Here is a 7,124-nt window from a genome sequence, read left to right as displayed (position 1 = left end):
CCTCCCTGTATATGAAATAAATGAAAGCAAGAATGCAAGGATTAGCAGGGGGAGGGGAGCTGGAGAGCCCCCACCCTCATTCAGCTTAGACCTCAAACTAATGGCAACCTCTGAGGTCACCCCACAGACCCCACAGTTCCCAGGAACTGGGAAGCTCCTGACTAGACCTTGCCATCAGTCTCCTCCCTGGCTAGTGACCACTTCACAGAAGCAGGAGCTAAAGCCCCCCTGTGTCCTGTGCTGCCACCTTGCTGCCAGGCTGGCTCCTTCTAGAAGCTCCTTGAGGAAGGACATAGAAAGGGGTGGGAAGGTACAGCAGACAATTTGACCAAACAATCCACGGGGGGATGAATAGCAGAACTAAGGGAAATTTCCTCACATTTGTTTTTCTTAACCAACCAACCTGTTGGAGCAGCATCTTGGCCCTGGAGCTGGGGCTGCCAGAGCAGTTTTGGGGTCTTTCAGGTAGTGGATTGGGGCCACTATCCCACCCAAGATAGCAGTGCCAGGAAGGAAACCAGTTTTGAAAAAGGCCCAGAGCTAACCTGGGAGTGACAAACCTCTACCCCAGAACACTAAAAAAGAGCTTAATTAATTAATTTAAAAAGAAAGAAAGAAACAAACAAACAAACACAGTCCCAGCTCCCGGCCTCACGTAACTGGCGAGGACTTGCTCAGTCCCGTTCTTCCCCAAAACTGACAGACCCTCCGGCACCCAGAAAAACAAGCTCAGAACAACGGTGTTCGTTTTTCCATGACTGTGCCATTGTAGATCGTAGGATATTAAGTGTGGAGCGAAGGAACATTTTAACAGGGAAAACGTGAGGACAATTCAGGAGGAAGACATTACTGCCACTCATACAGCCTAGAAATCTCGTGTCCAGGGACCTACCACGGGCCCTGGGTTTTCCCCACACCAGAGTAGGTGTTACCAACTGCTCTGTGCCCGTGGGGAAGCTCTGGCTCAGAAAGGTTAGTAGCAAGCCCAGTGTCGCTTGGCAGATGGCTGGCAAAGCAGGACAGGTGTCACTGCATTTCCTAGATGATAAAAACGTAGTGTAGGAACTTTATACATGAGGAGGCTGAGGCCCCGAGAGAAATGTGACTTGCTCAAAACCACATGGCTAGGAGATCGCAGAACTGGGACTAGAACCTGTTTTCCTGGTTCCTGGTCTCCAGAACTTTCTACTCCTCTTTAAGAATGGTGGTAACAACTCCTGCAGCAAGAAGCAACTATTAAGGATATTGCCACTATTTTTGTTACTGTTTCTCTAATCATTTTTTTTTTTAAGTAGGCTCCACCCCCAGCATGGAGCCCAGTGTGGGGCTTGAACTCATGACTCTGGGATCAAGACCTGAGCTGAGATCAAGAGTCAGATGTCCAGTCGCCTGAGCCACCCAGGCACCCCCTCATCATTTCTTTGACCAAAGTTCAGAGAATTTAACTGAGGTAGGTTGACCAAAGAAGAATTAATCCAAAAACAAAAACAAAAACACCTCATTTTTCTTGTTTTTTTGTCATTCTTCACCAGACTCTCCCTGCAGTGCAGTTTGGTCCGCCCCTCTCAGTTTAAAAACAAACAAAAATCAAGCCATCCCAAGTAGTTCAATCAACACTGAGCCTAGTGCCTGCCGGTGGCTGGACTCCCCTGTGTTGGCCAGAGTTTGAGTGCAGTTCAGTGAACCATGACAGACAACCATGACCTCCATTCTCACAGAATCCACACTAAGATACTGACTGGCCCCGGGGAGATACTTCTAGAAGGTCATATACCTCAACAAGAACATGTAACAAAAGGCAGAAAAAACAGCAGTGACCCCAGCAGACCCACCTGCACTCAAGGCACATGCCGAAGGGCCTGGAGCCCTGTTCACAGTTCACCCAGACCGCAGTGGAGAGGAAAGTTAGGGGCCTAGAGCATACTGTTAAGTGCTTTTCCAGGGAGCGGCTTCTTTACAAGAGGTTCTGCTGGTTTCTCCCTGCAGGAGAGCAATGTGGGAGAGAAAGTTGGACACTTGGAGAACCCTATGGTCCAGTTAGGAAGACAAGGCTCATGAAATCAGCATTTTGGGGAGATGAGCTCCTTGTCTTTGTCCCAGGTATGTAAGCCTCTATTCCCTGGTGGTGTGCTCTCTACACTGTAAGCCCCTGTGGACTGTGGCTCCTTCACTGTCCAGCATAGTGACTGGTGCTCTGTCCTCACACATCTGCTCGACTTCGGTTCTGTCCCAACTGGTCTCTACTCCTGCCCCCACCACGATGCATCCCTGCATCCTTCCCCCCCTCCCCACAAGCTGATGTCCCACATGCGTTAGCTCAAGTCATTCCCCACTTCCAGCCTTACGATATCTCCCTATAGAATAAAACCCAGTCTGTAAGATCTGGGATATGCAAACCTCTCTGACTTCCTCTCCTACGACTCCCTCCCTTGCACACAGTGCTCCAGCCATTCAGCCCACGCTTGCCTGGGATGTCACACACAAAGCCTCTTCCAGCCTCAGGAGCTCTGCACTTGCTGGGCCAAGAAATGCTCCTTCCTTCCCCAGATGGTCACATGGCTGGCTCTGGCATCAACTCAGATATCACCTCTTTGTAGAGGCCACCTCTGGCCACCTTATCTGAAAGGCCAGTCCCCAGTCATTCTGTGTTATACCCCCGTAAGGGAAAAACGCCTCTATACCAACTAAAGGAAAACTCTATTTCTCCAACTCGGCAGGCTCACAACCCACAGAATACTTCTGGGACCAGATGGATGGCTTTTTAGTCCACACTGACCAACTCTCTGACACCAGCTCAGTGTCCTACAATTTAGCTCAATTCTGACACTAACCAGAGTTAGTACAGACCTCACAAGGTAAGGGCTCAGGCCCACCAGACTGCCCCCAACCCAGACATCATCACCCATCCCAGGCTGTTACCTGTACTGCCAACCAACTGGATATAAATCACGGTTCCCGCAATCCTCAACTTGGGTGAAATCATTTCCTAAAATGGCTCACAGAATTCAGGGAAACACTGACATTTACAGGTTTATCAGTAAGGATATGATGAAGAGACATATAGGGCAAGGTCTGGGACGGTCCCAAGTGCAGGAGTTTCTATCCTCATGGAGTGGGGATGCGCTCACTTCCCACCATGTATAGGTGCCCACCAACCTAGAAGCTCTCTGAAGCTTGTACGTTAGGAATGTGTGTGGAGGCTTCATCACGTAAACATGACCCATTATAGACTCAATTTCCAGCCCCTCTCTCCTCTATAGAACAGCAGGGGGCCTGAAAGTACTATAGATACACACACACACACACACACACACACACACACACAATAACAACTTCACAGAGTTGCTGTTCATGTTAGGAATTCATTTAGGCGAAGTGCACAGAAATGACCTTGCTTTCTCCACCAACCAGACGTGAGAAGAACAGAGCTATTCCTACTTTGAAGAGGAAGAAACTAAAAAGAAGAAATGGCAGAGCTGGTCCGTGAGCACTCCTCATGTATTGGAATCCTCCCAGTGACGGCAGAGAGCTGGGCCTCCATCCGCCTGTGGGGCTCATCATCTTCCCTTGCTCTGTGCCCTCCACCTTCTGACCTCGTCTCCTAGGTGCTGTATGATGGGTTATCCACGTGAGCCATTCAGAGCAATAACCTGGATTCCAGGCATTCAAGTTAAGTTAAAATTATACCTGCGAAATCGTAATTAAGATGCCTGGCAGAGAGGCTGTCAGTGGGGCTCAGGCCACACCCCACCATCCAATACAGTTTAAACATTTTTATTATTTGCCAACAACGAAAAATATTGAGATTCCACATAGAACATCTAAATGCCCATACTCTGTTGAAAATTCAGAAGGCCCGGCCATATCCACCATCAGGGACCAGCCTCCCCATCCCCACTGACCATCCACTCTCACTTAGACTGACACAGCCACCTTCAGATAGACCACGTTCTGTCCCTGTTTTTGCCCCATCCCATTCCCCCTTCACCCCACCTCTCAAGGAATTCTACTCTGGTGCCCTTGCCACAGGAGTCTTGTTAGAAAATATCCATTATCAGGCTACACCCTTGCTCTAAACTCCTGACCCTTTGTACAACTTAATGTCTGAACCCCCACTGGAACACTGCAGCCCCAGCCTGGCCTCTGGCTACCCTTCCAGCCTCAATTCTCTCCACCTACTTCAAAGCCATCTTCAACTATAATCATATCCTAATGGGGAAGACAGACCAACGAACAAATAAGAAACAAGACTGTAGAAGAGTTATGAAGAAGCTGCACAAAACAGTGTGACAGGTAGTCATGGGTGGGTCACCCTGAGGTACAGCCATCTAGGCAGGCCTCTCAGAGCAGGTAGCCTTGGAGCTGAAGCCTAGGCAGACAAACAGAGTTCTCTGATGAATTGTCGCAAAGCCACATTCAGGCTGCGTGGGGTGGTAGATTTTAAAACGAAACCAGTCCTTCATGTCTCCCTGTCTCCACAGCCCTTGCCATGTGACTTGGCTGCCCCTTCCATCAAGAGGTAGATAGAGTTTATTTCCCTGGTCCATGATTCTGGACTAGCTTTGGGAACTGCTTTGGCTCAAAGAACAGAAAGACTATTCTTTCCTCATCGAATTGCTTTAGCACCTTTGTTGAAAACCAATTGATCATGTATGCGTAGGTCTATTTTGGACTCTCTTCTGTTGCACTGATCCATAGGTCTGTCCTTCACCAATACTACCCTCTCTTGATTGCTACGATTTTATGGAAAGTCTTGAAATGAAAGTTACACTATATAAGATAGTGTACATCTTCCAACTTTATTCTTTTCTGAAATTGTTTTGGTCGACTCTAGATCATTTGCTTTTCCACATAAATATTAGAACCAGCTCATCAATTTCTACCAAAGTGTCCGCTGGGATTTTGACTAGGATTGTGTTGAATCTGTACATCAATTTGGGGGAAATTGTCATCTCAAAAATACTGAGTCATCCAATCCATGAATATTGTATATCACTTCATTTATGTAAGTAAGACTTATTGCCAATGTCTTCCATTGCAAAACTCTCGGATATCTTTGGTTAAGTGTATTCCTAAATTGTTGATGATATTGTAATGTCTAAAAATTTTATTTTCCAATTTGTTACTTCTAACATATAAAAACACATGTGATTTTGTTTAACCTTAGCTGGAAGCTACTTACATCTGCCCTGCATATGTTTTCTATATACAGCCAGAGCCATTTTAGAGAAAAAGAAGAATTTGGGGGGGGTCCCCCTTCTCCAGCTCTCTCCTGTCCAGGACTCTACTGGCTCTCCAGTGGTCACAATAGCCCCACAGAACTGAGCTCTAGTTCCCAGGCCAGAAATATGGCAGGATTTCCATTGGAGTTTTAGCTACTGTTCATTTCACCATGACTGCATGGCACCTTCAGGCTGAAGCCACAAAAGCTGAAAACTACTTAATATTGGTCCCTTCTTTCAAATTTTGACCCTCTTCAAAATCTGCTCACGTTAGTGGACTTTCCAGAGGCTTCAGGTACTGATTCTTGTATTTTATCCAGTGTTCACAGTTGTTCTCTGAGGGAGGACAGCCTATTAGGAACCTACTCTGCCATCTGGGTAGTGTAACTCCTTGCTGCTGATTTTGATGCCTCTGGTTGAACAAATATTAAAAAACAAATATATGCCCCCAAAAGTAAAATAACGAATATTGGCAATGATGTGGAGAAATTAGAATACTTGTGCTTTGCTGGTAGGAATTAAAATGGTACAGCCACTTTGGGAAACAGTTTGGCAATTCCTCAAAACGTTAAACAGAATTGCCATACAACCCAACAATTCTCCTTCTGGGCATATACCCAAGAGAACTGAAAGCAGACACTCAAGCAAATACTTGTACACCACGATTCAAAGCAGCATTATTCACAACAACCGATAGATGGAAATAACCCAAGTGTCCATTGACAGATGCATGCCTAAAAAAATGTAGTCCATACATCCAGTGGGATGTTTTTCAGCCATAAAAAGGAAGGAATTTCTGGTACATGCTGTTTTCTAAGGCTGTCATAACAAAGTACCACAGATTGGGTGCCTTAAACAACAGAAATTTATTTTCTTTAGTTCTGAAGGCTGAAGTCCGAGATCAAGATGTTGGTAGGGTTGGTTCTTTCTGAGGGCCATGAGGGAAGGATCCACTCCAGGCCTCCCTCCTTGGCTTTCAGATGGTCATATTCTCCCTGTGTCTTTATATGGTCTTCCCTCTGTATGTGTCTGTGTCCAAATGTTCTCTTCTTATAAGGACACAAGTCACATTGGATTAGGGCCCACTCCAACAACCTCATTTCAACTTAATCACCTCTATAAAGACCCTCTCTGCAAATACGGTTATATTCTGAGGGACTGAGGGTTTAGGACTTCAACATATGAATTCTAGCTGGGCAGGGGACACAATTCAGCTCATAATATGTTATAACATGGATGAACCTGGAAAACATTAAGCTAAGCAAATAAGCCAGACACAAAAAGACAAATATTATGTGATTCCACTCAGATGAGATACCCAAAGTAGTCAAATTCATAGAGACAGAAGGTAGAATAGAGGTTAACAGGTGGGAAGAGGAGGGAATGGGGATTTAGTGCTGACTGGTTATAGAGTTCCTGTTTGGGATGAGGGAAATGTACTGGAAATTGATAGTGGTGATGGTTGCACAACACTGTGAATGTGCTTAATGTCACTGAGTTACACACGTAAAATGGTTAGAACAGTACATTTTGTTAGATATATATTTACCACAATAAGAAAGTATACTTGTGCAAAAAAAAACAAAAACAAAAACAAACAAAAAAAACTCTACAAAAAGAAATTATTACCTTAAGTTTCTTCACCACACCTGAAAATTGGTGGAGCAGCACAGGGTATTTCTAGTGTTTTGTTTACTGGTAAAAGAATTTTCAATTTTCTGTTGTTTTTCCCCCTTTGAATTATGCACCTCAGTACAGTGACACCAACCATTATTTTAAGACAAAAGGCAGGTTATTAAACGCAAAACGAGAACAAGAAAACAGTTTCTGGACATGTCTGTTAAAAAAATGAGATTAGGGATGCCTGGGTGGCTCAGCTGGTGAAACATAAAACTCTTGATT

General features: G+C 45.3%; 1 long non-coding RNA gene across 1 annotated transcript; it reads left to right on the top strand.

The window, feature by feature from the left end:
- Positions 1–1,236: 1,236 nt before the first annotated feature.
- Positions 1,237–6,210, top strand: LOC121102388. Its single transcript, XR_005834478.1, has 3 exons — positions 1,237–1,450; positions 1,987–2,100; positions 3,412–6,210. It is a non-coding gene; the product is annotated as an uncharacterized LOC121102388 (long non-coding RNA).
- Positions 6,211–7,124: the final 914 nt, after the last annotated feature.

The sequence above is a fragment of the Ursus maritimus genome, unplaced genomic scaffold (genome assembly GCF_017311325.1).
Source record: "Ursus maritimus isolate PB19 unplaced genomic scaffold, ASM1731132v1 scaffold_14, whole genome shotgun sequence".
In the NCBI taxonomy this organism is placed as follows: Eukaryota; Metazoa; Chordata; class Mammalia; order Carnivora; family Ursidae; genus Ursus; species Ursus maritimus.
This window is presented reverse-complemented; position numbering and strand designations above follow the sequence as displayed.